This window comes from Salvelinus sp. IW2-2015, unplaced genomic scaffold (genome assembly GCF_002910315.2).
Source record: "Salvelinus sp. IW2-2015 unplaced genomic scaffold, ASM291031v2 Un_scaffold2396, whole genome shotgun sequence".
NCBI lineage: Eukaryota > Metazoa > Chordata > Actinopteri > Salmoniformes > Salmonidae > Salvelinus > Salvelinus sp. IW2-2015.
This window is the reverse complement of record NW_019943718.1, coordinates 18,110-36,455: the sequence shown is the minus strand read 5'-3', so window position 1 is coordinate 36,455 and position 18,346 is coordinate 18,110. Positions and strand designations below refer to the sequence as shown.

The following is an 18,346-nucleotide window of genomic DNA, read 5'->3' as shown; positions in this document are numbered from 1 at the left end:
TTGACCATGCGCGTTAACATGAGAGGGAGCTCTGTTCCGTCGCTCATCTGAAGTCAATGTAATTCTCCGGTTGGAACGTTATTCAAGATGTATGTTAACAACATTCTAAAGATTGATTCAATACATCGTTTGACATGTTTCTACTGACTGTTACTGAACTTTTGGACATTTTGTCAGCTTTTAGGGAACGCGCTTCGTGACTTTGGAATTGTTTCCCAAACGCGCTAACAAAAGTAGCTAATTGGACATAAATAACGTACATTATCGAACAAATCAAGCATTTATTGTGGACCTGGGTTTCCTGGGAGTGCATTCTGATGAGGATCAGCAAAGGTAAGGGAATATTTATCATGTCATTCCTGGTTTCGGATTGACTCCAACACAGCGGTTGCATTAAGGAGAGGTATATCTATAATTCCATGTGTATAATTTGTATTATCATCTACATTTATGATGAGTATTTCTGTTGAATCGATGTGGCTATGCAAAATCACTGGATGTTTTTGGAACTAGTGAACGTAACACGCCAATGTAAACTCAGATTTTTTAATATAAATATGAACTTTATCAAACAAAACATACATGTATTGTGTAACATGAAGTCCTATGAGTGTCATCTGATGAAGATCATCAAAGGTTAGTGATTAATTTGATCTCTATTTGTGCTTTTTGTGCCTCCTATCTGTGGCTGGAAAAATGACTGTGTCTGATTTGGCGGTGACCTAACATAATCGTTTGTGGTGCTTTCGTTGAAAATCCTATTTGAAATCGGACACTTTGGTGGGATTAACAACAAGATGACCTTTTATTAAAATGGTATAAGACATATGTATGTTTTTGCGGAATTTTAATGATGAGATTTCTGTTGTTTGAATTTGGCACCCTGCACTTTCACTGGCTGTTGTCATATCGATCCCGTTACTGGGATTGCAGCCATAAGAAGTTTAACCAGAAACCATGGATGGATGGCAGCATTCGTGCAAATCTGAAAGCGCGATCCACCGTATTTAACGATGGAAAGAGGTCTGGGAATATGTCTAAATATAAACAGTGTAGCTATTCCCGCCCAAAGGCAATCAAACAAGCGAAATGCCAGTACAGGGACAAGGTGGAGTCGCAATTCAACGGCTCAGACACAAGAGTTATGTGGCAGGGTCTACAGGAAATCTTGGACTACAAAAATAAATCCAGCTATGTCACGGACACCAACGTCACGCTTCCAGACAAACTAAACAACTTTTTTGCCCACTTTGAGGATAATACAGTGCCACCGTCACGGCTCGCTAACAAGGACACCCCCCCCCTTCTCCGTGGCTGACGTGAGTAAAACATTTAAACATGTTAACCCTCACAAGGCTGCTGGAACAGACGGCATCCCTAGCCACGTCCTCAAAGCATGTGCAGACCAGCTGGCTGGTGTGTTTACGGACATATTCAATTGCTCCCTATCCTAGTATGTTGTCCCCACATGCTTCAAGATGGCTACCATTGTTCCTATACCCAAGAAGGCAAAGATAACTGAACTAAATGACTACAGCCCCGTTGCACTCACTTCTGTCATCATGAAGTGCTTTGAGAGACCTCCAATGTACCGGCCACCCTAGACCCACTTCCGTTTGCATACCGCCCAAACAGGTCCACAGACGACGCAATCACCATCACACTGCCCTATCCCATCTGGACAAAAGGAATACCTATGTAAGAATGCTGTTCATTGACTACAGCTCAGCATTCAACACCATAGTACCATCCGAGCTCATCATCAAGCTGGAGGCTCTGGGTCTCAACCCCGCCCTGTGCAATTGGGTCCTGGACTTTGACGGGCTGCCCCCAGGTGGTGAAGGTAGGAAACAACATCTCCACTTCGCTGACGCTCAACACTGGGTCCCCACAAGGGTTCATGCTCAGCCCCCTCCTGTACTCGACTGCGTGGCCATGCACGCCTCCAACTCAATCATCAAGTTTGCAGACGACAACAGTAGTGGGCTTGATTACCAACAATGACAAGACAGCCTACAGGGAGGAGGTGACGGCACTCGGAGTGCGGTGTCAGGAAAACAATCTCTCACTCAACGTCAACAAAACAAATGATCGTGGACTTCAGGAAACAGCAGAGGGAGCACTCCTCTATCCACATCGAAGGGACATCAGTGGATTAGGTGGAAAGTTTTAAGTTCCTCGGTGTACACATCACTGACAAACTGAAATGGTCCACCCACGCAGATAGTGTGGTGAAGGCGGATCAACATTTGATTTGATTTACTTAATTGTTTGAAACCTGAAAGTTTCCTACATATTATGAGGCAGGTCTTACCTTGCTTCAAAGTAGGCTAGCCAAAATCAGACCATTACCGTGGAGGCAATTATTTTATATAAAAATTATTTCATTGTCCAGTAGCCAGACACAATCCTAGTCATTTTAGCAATCCATGCTAGATGTTGCATATTAGATTTCCCGTCTTTCAAAAAAAAAAATACCCATTTTTTCTCCCCAATTTCGTCATATCCAATTACGATCTTGTCTCATCACTGCAACTACCCAACGGGCCTGGGAGAGGCTGTCAGGTTCTTAATAAAGAGAGTAAAAAACGAACGGACGACTACGAAAAGCTCAAACCAAGTTTATTCACCCACTGGGTCAAACAGCTGCAAAGACAAAGACATAATTACACAAGCACATATATTTATACCTTCCTCCTAATGCTGAGTCTCCTCCTTACACATCTGGAATGTCAATACATCTCTGTTCTTGACAGGACTTTAGTGATGCCTGTTCTTTCTCACTTTATCTTACACCTCCCCAACTCACGGCTGTCCTATTGACTTGAATCAGACTGTGGCCCTTCTCCTCTCCATAGGATAGCTGATATCTAACAATAACATGTTCTGACAGAATGTAAACTTTCTCACTCAGTAGATTTCCATACCCTCAGTTCTGATATAATAACATGAATAAGGATATTTCATATTTCAAGTAAGAACTCAGTACCCATCAAGGCGAAGGTCGAGTCATGCGCTCTCCAAAACATGACCCGCCAAACCGCGCTCCTTAACACCCGCCCACTTAACACCCGCCCACTTAACCCGGAGGCCAGCCGCACCAATGTGTCGGAGGAAACACTGCCTGCCACAAGGAGTCGCTAGAGCGTGAAGAGCCAAGTATGGAAGATGTTGCAGACAGATACAGCAGCTCTGCTTCTAGCTCCTAAGCAACAAGCATTTCGCTACACCCGCAATAACATATGCTAAATATGTGTATGTGACCAATAACATTTTATTTGAAGCCCCCCCCGGCCAAACTCTCCCCTAACCCGGACGAGGCTGGGCCAATTGTGCGCTGCCCTATGGGACTACCGGTCACGGCCGTTTGTGACACAGCCTGGCTCTGTAGTGACGTCTCAAGCACTGTGATGCAGTGCCTTAGACCGCTGCGCCACTCAGGTCTTTCAAAATTTATAACGGATATTTTTCTAATAGTCACATGAAACCACTTGCACAGTGTTTTCCCGCCAATTGCATTATGGAACGAACGTTCCCGCGTAGCCTACTGCCTTGTGCACATTGCAGTACTTATAATGTAAAGAAATAATAGTTTATCAACATTTTCAGCAAACCGTTCTGATCTGTTGCATCAGACTCATAGCTGTTTTTATTTTTTATTATGTGGACTAGGCCTGCTACTTGTATGAATTTGTGATCTACGTACAACAACTTCCCCAAAGTTTGTTTTTTAATATGAATTAGCATAATCTAAATGTGATTTCTGTCATTCTGAGCTCGGTGAGTGGACACCCAGATCAGGTTACGTATCCAATGCATATGGGTCCGGTAAATTTCTCAAATGTCCGGAATTATGTGTAGGGAATGTATGTGTAGGGAATGCAGGGTGAGTGAAAGGCCCTATTACCTTCCATCCGCATCTGGGGAGACAGACAGCAGGTCCTGTGTCACTGCCAATGGGGTCAGGGGAGGAGGGGGAGGGGGCACGGGGTGACATGTCACCAAATCATCATGTAATTCCAACCAATGTCTCACAGAACACACTCAAACAGAGGGAATGAGTGAGTGAGTGAAAGAGAGATTTAATAAAGAGGAGAGGAAGAAAAGGAAGAATCTCACTATATCCCCATCATATTTCAAACTCCTAATATCACAACAGAAACACACAAAAAAACGTTGAAATGTGATTCAGTGCGATGTCACAGTGGCTACTTCTCCAGTAGGAGTGGGAGAGAGGGTCTGAATGGAAACAATCACATGTGAGCCTGGGCAGACCTGTCATGGCATCAGTTGTGGAAAGAGAATAACGTGTGTTCAGCGTTCCAACTCCCACTTCACCACACACACACACACACACACACACACACAAAGATGGCTAACGACCCGTGAGGAACATCCGAACTGCTGACATGGTGTGTATGTGTGTGACAGTGTGACAGATTTACCTCTGACTGGGAGGAATATGGTATGTGTGTGTTTGTTCAAGAGCTTGTTTGTTTGTGACATGTTTATCTCTGACAGAGTGAGGATCTTCATGGTGTGTATATCCCTTTAGCTAGGTAAACATGTGATGTGTGTGTGTGTGTGTGTGTGTGTGTGTGTGTGTGTGTGTGTGTGTGTGTGTGTGTGTGTGTGGCCTGCCGCCTCCAGCTGGGTAAAAATCTTCTTGATGTGTTGGTAGCAGCCCTCGGCGAAGTCCATGTCTTCGTCGTACGAGCGACCGTGGAACACAGGCTGGGGAGCGTTGGAGAAGTACTTGTGGAAGGGGAAGTGTGTGGCCACGGCCTCGGCCTCCACCCTGCTTAGACCTGACCTTGGACATGTACTTTTCCCAGTGAGACATCACCTGCAGCGGGGAGAGAGAGGACAGCAGCAGACAGCCCCCCTGGATGTTACAGGTCTGGCTCTTTTTGGTATGCCGCACACATGTTGGATACTTGTTCTCCCCACTGTATGTGTATGTGTGTATATATGTATGTATGTGTATATGTATGTATGTATATACAGTGGGGAGAACAAGTATTTGATACACTGCCGATTTTGCAGGTTTTCCTACTTACAAAGCATGTAGAGGTCTGTAATTTTTTATCATAGGTACACTTCAACTGTGAGAGACGGAATCTAAAACAAAAATCCAGAAAATCACATTGTATGATTTTTAAGTAATTCATTTGCATTTTATTGCATGACATAAGTATTTGAAAACCTACCAACCAGTAAGAATTCCAGCTCTCACAGACCTGTTAGTTTTTCTTTAAGAAGCCCTCCTGTTTCTCCACTCATTACCTGTATTAACTGCACCTGTTTGAACTCGTTACCTGTATAAAAGACACCTGTCCACACACTCAATCAAACAGACTCCAACCTCTCCACAATGGCCAAGACCAGAGAGCTGTGTAAGGACATCAGGGATAAAATTGTAGACCTGCACAAGGCTGGGATGGGCTACAGGACAATAGGCAAGCAGCTTGGTGAGAAGGCAACAACTGTTGGCGCAATTATTAGAAAATAGAAAAAATAGAAGAAGTTCAAGATGATGGTCAATCACCCTCGGTCTGGGGCTCCATGCAAGATCTCACCTCGTGGGGCATCAATGATCATGAGGAAGGTGAGGATCAGCCCAGAACTACACGGCAGGACCTGGTCAATGACCTGAAGAGAGCTGGGACCACAGTCTCAAAGAAAACCATTAGTAACACACTATGCCGTCATGGATTAAAATACTGCAGCGCACGCAAGGTCCCCCTGCTCAAGCCAGGGCATGTCCAGGCCCGTCTGAAGTTTGCCAATGACCATCTGGATGATCCAGAGGAAGAATGGGGAGAAGGTCATGTGGTCTGATGAGACAAAAATTGAGCTTTTTGGTCTAAACTCCACTCGACGTGTTTGGAGGAAGAAGAAGGATGAGTACAACCCCAAGAACACCATCCCAACCGTGAAGCATGGAGGTGGAAACATCATTCTTTGGGGATGCTTTTCTGCAAAGGGACAGGACGACTGCACCGTATTGAGGGAGGATGGATGGGCCATGTATCGCGAGATCTTGGCCAACAACCTCCTTCCCTCAGTAAGAGCATTGAAGATGGGTCGTGGCTGGGTCTTCCAGCATGACAACGACCCGAAACACACAGCCAGGGAAACTAAGGAGTGGCTCCGTAAGAAGCATCTCAAGGTCCTGGAGTGGCCTAGCCAGTCTCCAGACCTGAACCCAATAGAAAATCTTTGGAGGGCGCTGAAAGTCCGTATTGCCCAGCGACAGCCCCGAAACCTGAAGGATCTGGAGAAGGTCTGTATGGAGGAGTGGGGTGCAGTGTGTGCAAACCTGGTCAAGAACTCCAGGAAACGTATGATCTCTGTAATTGCAACAAAGGTTTCTGTACCAAATATTAAGTTCTGCTTTTCTGATGTATCAAATACTTATGTCATGCAATAAAATGCAAATTAATTACTTAAAAATCATACAATGTGATTTTCTGGATTTTTGTTTTAGATTCCGTCTTTCACAGTTGAAGTGTACCTATGATAAATATTACAACCTCTACATGCTTTGTAAGTAGGAAAACCGCAAAATCGGCAGTGTATCAAATACTTGTTCTCCCCACTGTATATACATACACACACATATGTATACCACACACACACACACACACACACACACACACACACACACACACACACACACACACACACACACACACACACCACACACCACACACCACACACACACACACACACACACACACTGAGCACATATAACATGAGGAACACCTTCCTAATATTGAGTTGCACCCCTCCTCCTTTTGGCCTCAGAACAGCCTCACTTCGTCAGGACATGGACTCTACAAGGTGTCGAAAGCGTTCCACAGGGATGCTGGCCCATATTGACTCCAATGCTTCCCACAGTTGTGTCAAGTTGCCTGGATGTCCTTTGGGTTGTGGACCATTCTTGATACACACGGGAAACTGTTGAGCATGAAAAACCCAGCAGCGGTGCAATTCTTGACACCTACTACCATACCCCGTTCAAAGGCACTTAAATCGTGCCTTGCTCATTCACCCTGAGAATGGCATACATACACAATCCATGTCTCAAGGCTTAAAAATCGTTATTTAACCTGTCTCCTCCCCTTTATCTACATTGTTTGAAGTGGATTTAACAAGTGACACAATAAGGGATCATAGCTTTCACCTGGATTCACCTTGTCAGTCTATGTCATGGAAAGAGCAGGTTTCCTTAATGTTTTGTACACTTGATGTGTCACTTGATGTGATGTCCTAGCCTACCTCTTTCAGGTAATACATTCAATGCAGTATTAGTCTTAAATTTAGCTAATGAATGATGGGTTATGCATAAGTCTCTAACTTATTGCCTCTGTCTCTTGCACAATACGCACTTGCGCTCCGCTGGCCTCTCTCCTTAAATAACTTTCCTTAGCTCTTGTAGTCCCATGAAAAGAAGTACTAGAATAGCATGCTCTACATTTTTGTTGTTTCGTATACTAATAGACCATTCGAAGAGGGATGCAAGCTCTTGTTTGCAGCATGTTAAATGCAGCATGTTAAATAAAGCAGCCAATTGAACTCACAGGGAGTTTGAAAGAGAACTCGATGGCGGTAGGCTATAGCAGTTATTTGTTCAGACCCATAACCATTCAATCTCCGTGAAGAGAAATGACAGCCGTCTGCATCTTATTCCAGTCCTATATTATTCAAGCATGTCATTACAATGATGAACATGAGGACAACAAAACTTATTTCATTTAAACTCAAATTCGCAAGTCTATAATTGTAACTTTGTAGGCCGCATGTCCTGCACTAGCATCACGTTCTTTCCCAGCTTCATGGTTTGAATGAGGTGTGTAATTCCAGTCCATATAATACAGTATAATACAACAAAAGGACAGTAATACAGTCCATACAAAAAGATTAGCCTACTGGAGCTAGTTTAATTGATTTACCCAAGAGAGCATAGCTACATCTATGGGCTTTTATGTTTTCTGTCGTGTGTAATGTGCGGTAGCTTATATATGATAGGCTATGTATTGGATAACGGCGCAATCATTTGGGCTTTTTTGGGCTTGGGCTCATTAAAGGTCTTTAATGTATTGGTCATCAGGCTCAGGTTGCATCAGGCTTGAATTTGAATGACGACCAAAGCTCTTACCAAATACAGACATATTTATATATGTTTTAAACTGAACATTTGTCAAATACAATATTCAACCCTACTCTCCCCTCTACACCCCACTTCCAGCCTCCCTCTTCTGTCTCCCCTCTACACCATACTGCCAGCCTCCCTGCTGTGTTTTCCAGTCTCCTCTTACTGACAGGATGCCGCCTCAGTGAGATATCCACTCCACTCTTCTAGATTTTAGATCTGGGCTATTTTATGAGCTCTCTCATGTCCTCTTAAGCTGACAGTTGCCTTGGGTTGTCTTATCTTTGTTAAAAAGGCTCTGTTGTCTATTCTGGGCCTTTCTGCTGATGCATGCTGCCACAATCGAGAGCATCCTGTCGGGCTGTATCACCGCCTGGTACGGCAACTGCTCCGCCCACAACCGTAAGGCTCTCCAGAGGGTAGTGAGGTCTGCACAACGCATCACCGTGGGCAAACTACCTGCCCTCCAGGACACCTACACCACCCGGTGTCACAGGAAGGCCAAAAAGATCATCAAGGACATCAACCACCTGAGCCACTGCCTGTTCACCCCGCTATCATCCAGAAGGCGAGGTCAGTACAGATGCATCAAAGCTGGGACCGAGAGACTGAAAAACAGCTTCTATCTCAAGGCCATCAGACTGTTAAACAGCCATCACTAACATTGAGTGTCTGCTGCCAACATACTGACTCAAATCTCTAGCCACTTTTATAATAAAAAATTGGATGTAATAAATGTATCACTAGTCATTTTAAACAATGCCACTTTATATAATGTTTAAATACCCTACATTACTCATCTCATATGTACAGTATATACTGTACTCTATACCATCTACTGCATCTTGCCTATGCCGTTCGGCCATCGCTTATCCATATATTTATATGTACATATTCTTATTCATTCCTTTTTCCTTTACACTTGTGTGTAAAAGGTAGTTGTTGTGAAATTGTTAGATTTTGTGTTAGATATTACTGCATGGTCGGAACTAGAAGCACAAGCATTTCACTACAATAGCATTAACATCTGCTAACCATGTGTATGTGACCAATAACATTTGATTTGAATCAGAACTGTCTGCTGTGGCATTTTTCCTGGAGCCAGTTTTTGGTAATTAGGTGACAGAAATAAATGGAGGATATGGTATAATATTTTGGTATTTGCTGTCGAGGCGGATTTGAAGCAGAAGGAAGATACTGACACGTATTGCACTGGGATGAGATCTGCAGCATCTCATCCCCTTTCATTTTTATTTTAGTGACACATTTTATTACCAATTTTTGTAGGTCGGGATATCAGAAATGACTGATTCATCTGGAAAATGCCTTACCTTTAGTCTAATGTCACACACATTCACATCTATTATCCCCAAACACACCCCCCTCCTGTACTGACCTGGTAGAGGTAGAAGTGTCCGTCAGTCTCACAGGTGTAGGTCCAGACTCTCTTGCAGACTGCCCACCTCTCTGAGCAGCTCCAGCCTCCTGGCCAGTACGTAGTTCACACGCCCATACCTGAACACAACATATACCACATCCATCCATAGTTTACCTTGAGAAAGCAAACAGTATCAGTTCCATTTCAGTCAGTTGAATTGGACCATAGAAGAGCTGTTATATTCCTGGAACTCATTCCAACAACCAACCATTCTCTCATCATACCTGGAGGCCTGGTACAGTATCAAACTAGTAACAACCACCCTATACAAACACTGTTACGCCATATTCCTATGATGATAATAGCCTCAACCTTCCCTAAACATTGCCTGCCTGTCCATAGCCAGATAAGATCAGTGTCGTGATCTGAGGGTCATATCACATCATTCTGAGGGGATGTTGTGAGGAGAACTGAAGCCTAAACCTGTGACATCACAGCCTAGGGAAAATAGTTTCAAACCCTTCATGCACAACTCAGTATCAGCTGCAAGCAACAAGCCAGCAGGCTTGAAGTGGAAAATCAAATCTAAAGTTTAAGAACCCAAACTCAAAGCTGGCTATTAATAGTTTTGGTTGCTGAGACGATGGAAGCTAATAGCCAGAAGGACCAAATTGCAGTCTTCGCTAATACATGTAATAACATTGACAAGGTATAACAGGAATTGGAGCTGCATTGGTCATTATAAAGTTGTCAGTTTCAATGGCTTAAAATATTCACATAAAAAAAATATTTAATTTCCATATTTTTAAACAAGACATAAGTTACCTACACTTGTTACAATGATTGATATTGAATAAATACAAAGCTCACAAATTACATTGTCAAACAAAGAGTGTAAAACAAACACAATAGTTTGCTTTTCAACAAACTGAAAAAGACAAAAATACAGAAACCCGAGCCATCTTTTGTCTAGTCAGGCGTCCCGGTGTGCCGCCACAACAAACCAGAAAGACGAACCTGGCCATGCTATCTTCGATGTCACCCAGACACTGCTGTGCTGTGTGCGCGTGTCTCAGAGTGAAACTTTAACAGAACTACACCTGCTGATGACGATCAAATTAAAAAGTGGTGAACTTGTTTCCCTCGTCACAAAAGCAGCCCTCTGCTCTCCCGTCCCAGGAGACTGCCAAAGAGAGAGAGACAGAACTAACCCATTTAGTCATAAAGTGCTTTCAACTTCCACAGAAGCGCTCTATATACCTCTGTCTTTCATATACACAGTATTTCAATATCTAATTAAGGGGGGGATTTATATAATTTTTTATTTATTCATTAAAAGGCAATGTAATGTATATTAATGTCACTGTAAACTAGCCTTGGTTGACCATTGAGAAAAGATAATAATTTTTCATCCCATTGCCTATACAGTACAGTGTTAATTAGTTACCCCAGGTTTCTCCTTCCTCGTCATTGGACCGGAAGGAAGGAAGAAAGGGTGAATGTTGATTCAGTCAGCGTGCATGTTGTAGACAGCCTCTCGTCCTGGTACTGTAGCTAGCTTTAGCTGATCTGCAGAATGCAATGGTGCTATTCCAGAGCCGTCACATCCACTCCACATTCTTCAAACTCACGCCATTCTCACTGGCTCTGCTCTACGCAACAAGGGCCTGTGTTCAGTTGGCACGAAACAGGAGAAAACTGGTCTGTTTTTAAACAGAAGATTACCATATCTGAATCCTTCAGTGAGCTAAGGGTAGGTAGGGCCAGAATCGAATTTTACAGCAATATCTGCCCATTTAATAAACACAACTGAATCTACCCATGTACTGTATATTTTGTATCACTAGGCCTATTTGTTGTGGTTTCCATTGACAAGATGGTTTCCAGTGGATAAAGAATACGTATCTGCAGACTCCTTGAGGCTTCTGCTCTGACGTATGGCCTGAGGCTAATCATCCTCATGGATGTTTATACTGATATATCTCTCATGGACAGACTTCATAAATGGTACCGTAGATGCGGGATGCGTGAGATAATGAGCAGCATTAGCTCCGGTTCTTGGGTTTTTCCATCACTGGTTATACGCACAAATCATGATTTTGCACGTATCTTTCGAATTGCGGATGGGGAGGGGAAATTTGGCCCATAGACTTACCCGTAAAGAGAAAGTGTGGAGTTCTACGTTCCGGTTCCGATCCTCGTTCTCTCTCTTCTCTTAACACTTATGGACCAAGAACTTAATCAAGCATCTGACCACTTACGCAAGCCTTTGGTTCTGTGTTAACTGAGATTTGTACTTATATAGCCTGGATCTCAAAGCTATAGTTAGTTATTCTGACAGCAAGATCAGAGCTAGTGAAAACGGCCGCTGCATGAGCACTGAATAAATATTTAATGAAGTTGGAACTATTTTAGACCAAGGGCTCTATTTTGGTCTTTAACGCAGACTGACAATAATAAATAACACATTTGAGGTGGTTCATAAAGTCATGAAAAAAATAGCACAAGTTATATTATATAACTCTACATATTTTGAACATGTCATTCCAAAATCATGGGCAATACAATTTGGAGTTAGTCCCCCTTTGCTGCTATAACAGCCTCCACTCCTCTGGAAAGGCTTACCCCTAGATGTTGGAACTTTGTTGCGGGGACTTGCCTCCATTCAGCACCAACAGCATTAGTGAGGTCGGGCAAAGATGTTGGGTGATTAGGCCTGGCTTGCAGTCGGCGTTCCAATTCAAAGATTTCCCTTCACTGGAACTAAGGGGCCTAGCCCCAACCATGAAAAACAGCACCAGACCATTATTACTCATCCACCAAACGTTACAGTTGGCACTATGCATTGGGGCAGGTAGTGTTCTCCTGGCATCCGCCAAACCCAGATTCGTCCGTCGGACTACCAAATGGTGAAAAATGATTCATCACTCCAGAGAATGCGCTTCCACTACTTCAGAGTCCAATGGCGGCGAGCTTCATACCACTCCAGCCGACGCTTGGCATTGCGCATGGTGATCTTAGGCTTGTGTGCAGCTGCTTGGCTATGGAAACCCATTTCATGAAGCTCCCAACGAACAGTTCTTGTGCTGACGTTGCTTCCAGAGGCATTTTGGAACTCAGTAGTGAGTGTTGCAACTGAGGACAATATTTGTGCTACGTGCATCAGCACCCGGCGGTCCCATTCTGTGAGCTTGCTACCACTTCCCGGCTGAGCCGTTGTTGACCGTGGCAGCATCACTTACAGTTGACCGTGGCAGCTCTAGCAAGGCAGAAATTTGACGCACTGACTTGTTGGAAAGGTGGCATCCTATTACGGTGCCACAATGAAAGTCACAGATCTTCAGTAAGGCCATTCTACTGCCAATGTTTGGCTACGGAGTTCTCGATTTATACACATGTCAGCAACGGGAGTGGCTGAAATAGCCGAACCCACTAATTTGAAGGGGTGTCCACATACCTTTGTATATACAGTTCCAGTCAAAAGTTTCGGACATACCTAGTCATTCAAGGGTTTTTCTTTTCTTTTACTATTTTCTACAAGACATCAGAACTATGAAATAACACATATGGAATAAAGTGGTAACTAAAAAAGTGTAAGAATATATTTTAGATTTTTCAAAGTAGCCACCCTTTGCCTTAATGACAACTTTGCACACTCTTGGCATTCTCTCAACCAGCTTCTCCTGGAATGCTTTTCCAATAGCCTTGAAGGAGTTTCCACATATGCTGAGCACTTGTTGGCTGCTTTTCCTTCACTCTGTGGTCCAACTCATCCCAAACCATCTCAATTGGGTTGAGATCGGGTGATTGTAGAGGCCAGGACATCTGATAAAGCATACTCCTTCTTGGTCAAATAGCGTTACACAGCCTGGAGGTGTGTTGGGTCATTGTCCTGTTGAAAAACAAATGATAGTCCCACTAACCGCAAACCAGATGAGATGGCGTATCGCTGCAGAATGCTGTGGTAGCCATGCTGGTTAAGTGTGACTTGAATTCTAAATAAATCACAGACAGTGTCACCAGCGATTAAGGCTTAGAGGTCCAGTTGGATCTAGTTAGGCTGTAGGGTCATTGGGTCTGTTAGGCCGGTAGGGGTCATTGGGTCTAGTTAGGGCTATAGGGTGTCATTGGGTCTAGTTGGGCTGAGGGGTCATTGGGTCTAGTTAGCTGCAGGGTCATTGGGTCTAGTTAGGGCTGCAGGGGTCATTGGGTCTAGTTACGTCTATGGGTCATTGGGGTGTAGGGTTGAGCTGGGTGAGGGCATTGGTCTAGTTAAGGCTGTAGAGGTCATTGGGTCTAGTTAAGGCTGTAGAGGTCATTGGGTCTATTAAGGCTGTAGAGGTCATTGGGTCTAGTTAAGGCTGTAGAGGTCATTGGGTCTAGTTAAGGCTGTAGAGGTCATTGGGTCTAGTTAAGGCTGTAAGTACGAGAAATTGGGTCTAGTTAAAGCTTTAGAGAAACATTGGGTCTAGTTAAGGCTGTGAGGTCTTGGTCTTGTCTAGAAAAACCCACACTCCAAGTTGGAAAGACTCAAAAAACTATTTTTATTTCCATTTTCATCGGGCTTTTCAGGGCAGAAGGTGCTCACAGACTAGTTGAGGCTAAAACTTGGAATGGAGTTTACTTGATGTATATTCATTTAGCTACGTCACACCTCAGGTAATCACATAAAAGCCAGTCCACTTTATACACTACAGACCCAAACACAGAATTACACATATAAACAGCTCAAGACGATAGGAGAAGTGGGACTGGGAGGCTGCCTGGCTGCTAATGATGTTCCGACACATGCAGTGAGTGGTTGTGTGTGTGTGTGTGTGTAGAGTTGTTTTACGACTGTGCTGATAGCCATGCTGCCATATTTACTCCCCAGCAGTCACCCAATAAATAACAGACAGATCCTCTGCAGCTACGAGTCACCAGGCAGGATCGCAGTTCCATCAGAGCAATGGAGGAGTGTGTGTGTGTGTGTGTGTTACGTGAGATTATGGTGCTTCTGTAGATGCGGACGCCCATGTGTGTGTGTTAGTGACTGTGTGTGTTTCGTGGATGAATGAGGCTGTGTGTTTTGCGAGGCAGCCTTGTTGCATGTGTGTCGTGTAGTGACGTGATGTGTGAATGATTGTGATGGTGTGTGCATGTGTGCATTGTGTAGATGTGATGTGATGCTGTGATGGTGTGCGTGATATGTACACCACAACCCACAAATCACAACAGAATGTTTCTGTGGCATGAGGGATGTGTTTGAGGCACGATGCTCAATGTCAAAAATGTTACAAGTGTGTACACCTCTGTGCAAAACTGTTGTGTCGTTGTGTGTGGGTATTGTGTGTCGTAATACACCAGCTGTGTGTGTGTGTTGTGTGTCGTGTGATGTGAAACTCACAGTGGTGTGGTGTGTGTGTGTGTGTGTGCTGATATGTAGCGTGCAGCATGTGTTGCGCCTCTCCGCACCAATTTAATTTAGTGGAGGGCCTTTCAGGGCAGTAATTCACTAAGAGGGCCTGACTGAGATCTGCAGGAGTGAGGAGGAATGGAACGCCAAATAACTCCACATTACTAGTGTCTGGGGGAAGGTCCTAGCCAGTCCCCTGCGTCAGGAAGAGTAGTTACAAATCCTCAGCTCTTCAAGAAGCCAGGCCCAATAATACACCTGTCATAGGTAGCCAACAACCCGCTCCGGGCTATGAGTGATTGAAAAGTACAGTTTAACTAACGAGCCAATGGATAGGAGACTTCAGCTGTGGCTCAAACTTTTAATGCTGTCCGTCTATTGCCTTGGTTTACTCAGGTGGCTAGATATGAGTAGTCACATTGTTTTTATTTATTTTTTACCAGACAAGATGTTTGATCTTGACCACATCTTAAATTATGAAAATCAATATCATCAACAGTAAATGTTCTTACCATAGTGGGTCCAGGCTGCATCCCAGCATGGATGGCCTCAATCTGAGTTGGTGTAAACTGGATGGTATTTCTGTTCAAACACACAAAGTTATCACTCATGGTTAGAGGATTTTAAGGAACATGTTGAAAACTTGAGAAGCAAAACAAGAGCTGTTTTCAACAATATTTCGATACTTTGACTCCAAGTATATATTTGTATTTGTTTTTATATATACAGTGGGGAGAACAAGTATTTGATACACTGCCGATTTTGCAGGGTTTCCTACTTACAAAGCATGTAGAGGTCTGTCATTTTTATCATAGGTACACTTCAACTGTGAGAGACGGAATCTAAAACAAAAATCCAGAAAATCACATTGTATAATTTTTAAGTAATTAATTTGCATTAATGTCTGTGAGTATAACATAACTTATTTGGCAGGCGAAACCCCGAGGACAAACCATCCAGGAATTTTTTGTTGTTGTTGAGTTCACTGTGTTTTCAATTGTTTTTTTATGGGAAACTAGATTTCTGAGGCTAATCCACTTTGATTTTATCCACTATTGAACACAGTATATTCCGGCTTAAATTTTATCGATTATTTACATTTTAGGATACCTAAAGTTGGATTAGGAAAGTTGTTTGAAATGTTTGGACCAAGTTTACAGGTAACTTATTAGATAATTTATAGTCATGTTGGGCGAGTTTTAACCTGTGTATTTCTGAATCAAACGCGCCAAATAAATTGATCTTTTGGGGATATAACGAAGGAATTTATCTAACAAAAGGACCAGAAGATCTTCAAAGGTAAGGCATGAATTATATCGTTATTTCTGACTTTCGTGTCGCACCTCTCTGGTTGAAAAGGATTTGTATGATGAGGCGCTGTCCTCAGATAATCGTATGGTTTTCTTTCGCCGTAAAGCCTTTTTGAAATCTGACACGGCGGCTGGATTAACAAGAAGTTAAGCTTTATTTTGGTGTATTGCACTTGTGATTTTATGAAAGTTAAATATTTCTAATAATTTAATTTAATAATTTAACATTTCTAGTAACTGTATGGCTTCCTTTTGTGGCTGAACGCTGTTTTCAGATTATTGAATATTGTGCTTTTGCCGTAAAGCTTTTTGAAATGTGACACAGCGGTTGCATTAAGAACAAGTGTATCTTTAATTCTATGTAAAACATGTATCTTTCATCAAAGTTTATGATGAGTATTTATTTTATTTGACGTGGCTCTCTGCAATTTCTGAACATGGCGCCAATGTAAACTGAGGTTTTTGGATATAAATATGAACTTTATCGAACAAAACATAGGGGGTGGAGAAAATGATCAGATATAAAAATGGTTAACCTTAGGGATCCCTTGTGGCTCGAATCCCGTTACCGGGATCGATTTGACAACATCCGGTGAAATTGCAGAGCGCGAAATTCAAATTACAGAAATAGCAATATGAAACATTCATGAAAATACAAGTGTCATACATCAGTTAAAAGCTTAACTTCTTGTTAATCCAGCCGCTGTGTCAGATTTCAAAAAGGCTTTACGGCGAAAGCACACCATGCAATTATCTGAGCACAGCGCCCAGCACACAAAAGCATTAAAAACATTTTCCAACCAGGCAGATGCGCCACGAAAGTCAGAAATAGCGATAAAATAAATCACTTACCTTTGAAGATCTTCTTCTGTTGGCACTCCAAAAGGTCCCAGCTACATCACAAATGGTCGTTTTGTTTGATAAAGTCCTTCTTTATATCCCCAAAAACTCAGTTTAGCTGGCGCGCTTCATTCAATAATCCACCGGTTTCCCTCCTTCAAAATGCATACAAAATGAATCCAAAACGTTACCAATAAACTTCTCCAAACAAGTCAAACAACGTTTATAATCAAACCTCAGGTACCCTAATACGTAAATAAACGATCAAATGTAACACGGAGAATAGTTATTGTCATTACCGGAGATAAACAACAAAGTATGCGCATTCACCGGAACACGTAACAAACACTACAGCCAAAATGGGAGCCACTTAGAAAAACTACAGATTCTAGCAAATTTTTCCAAAAACAAGCCTGAAACTCTTTCTAAAGACTGTTGACATCTTGTGGAAGCCCTAGGAACTGCAATCTGGGAGGTATTGCTTTCATATTAAAAATGACAGACATAGGAATCAATGGTGGGGTGAACATTTTTTTTTCTGGATGGTTTGTCCTCGGGTTTTTGCCTGCCATATCAGTTCTGTTATACTCAGAGATTATTTTAACCGTTTTAGAAACTTTAGAGTGTTTTCTATCCAATACTACCATGCATATGCATATCCTAGCTTCTGGGCCTGAGTAACAGGCAGTAAACGTTGGGAACCTCAGTCATCCAAACTTCCAAATACTGCCCCCTAGCCTTAAGAAGTTTTAATATGTACCAAAATCTGATCAAATGTGAAAAGAGGGACTTGCCTACATGTCAATCACATTTTAATGAGTGTTCAACTATGTAATATCCTCTGTGTCAAATAATTGAGCAACATCTTCCTTTTCATTTAATTTCATGAAATGTAAAACAAAACATATATCTTCAAGCATTGATGTAATTTTGAAATGACAGTAATGAGCTTGTGTTAGGACTGCACAATATGGGAAAAACATTTAATTGTGTGTTTTTTACTGCGATTGCGATTTGATTTGCAATATTTTCAAACCACTTGGGTGATCTGTGGAACCATAGAAATATAAGGATTATTCTAATGATATAGTTGGAATACAGTGTTGTTTGGCATAACAACAGATTAAAAAGCCAGGGAGGAGTTTGTTGTGACAGGGTAGGAACCAAAATGTTGGTCTGTGTTTCCCGCGGCACAATTGAATAAGTGTTATATTAGGACAACAACTTTAGAATATGCTTAGTTATTCCTCTCTGATTCAGAACAT

General features: G+C 42.6%; 1 pseudogene; it reads right to left on the bottom strand.

The window, feature by feature from the left end:
• The window catches only part of LOC112073861 (RNA helicase aquarius-like), a 105,867-nt pseudogene that overhangs the window by 74,546 nt on the left and 12,975 nt on the right, over positions 1-18,346 (bottom strand).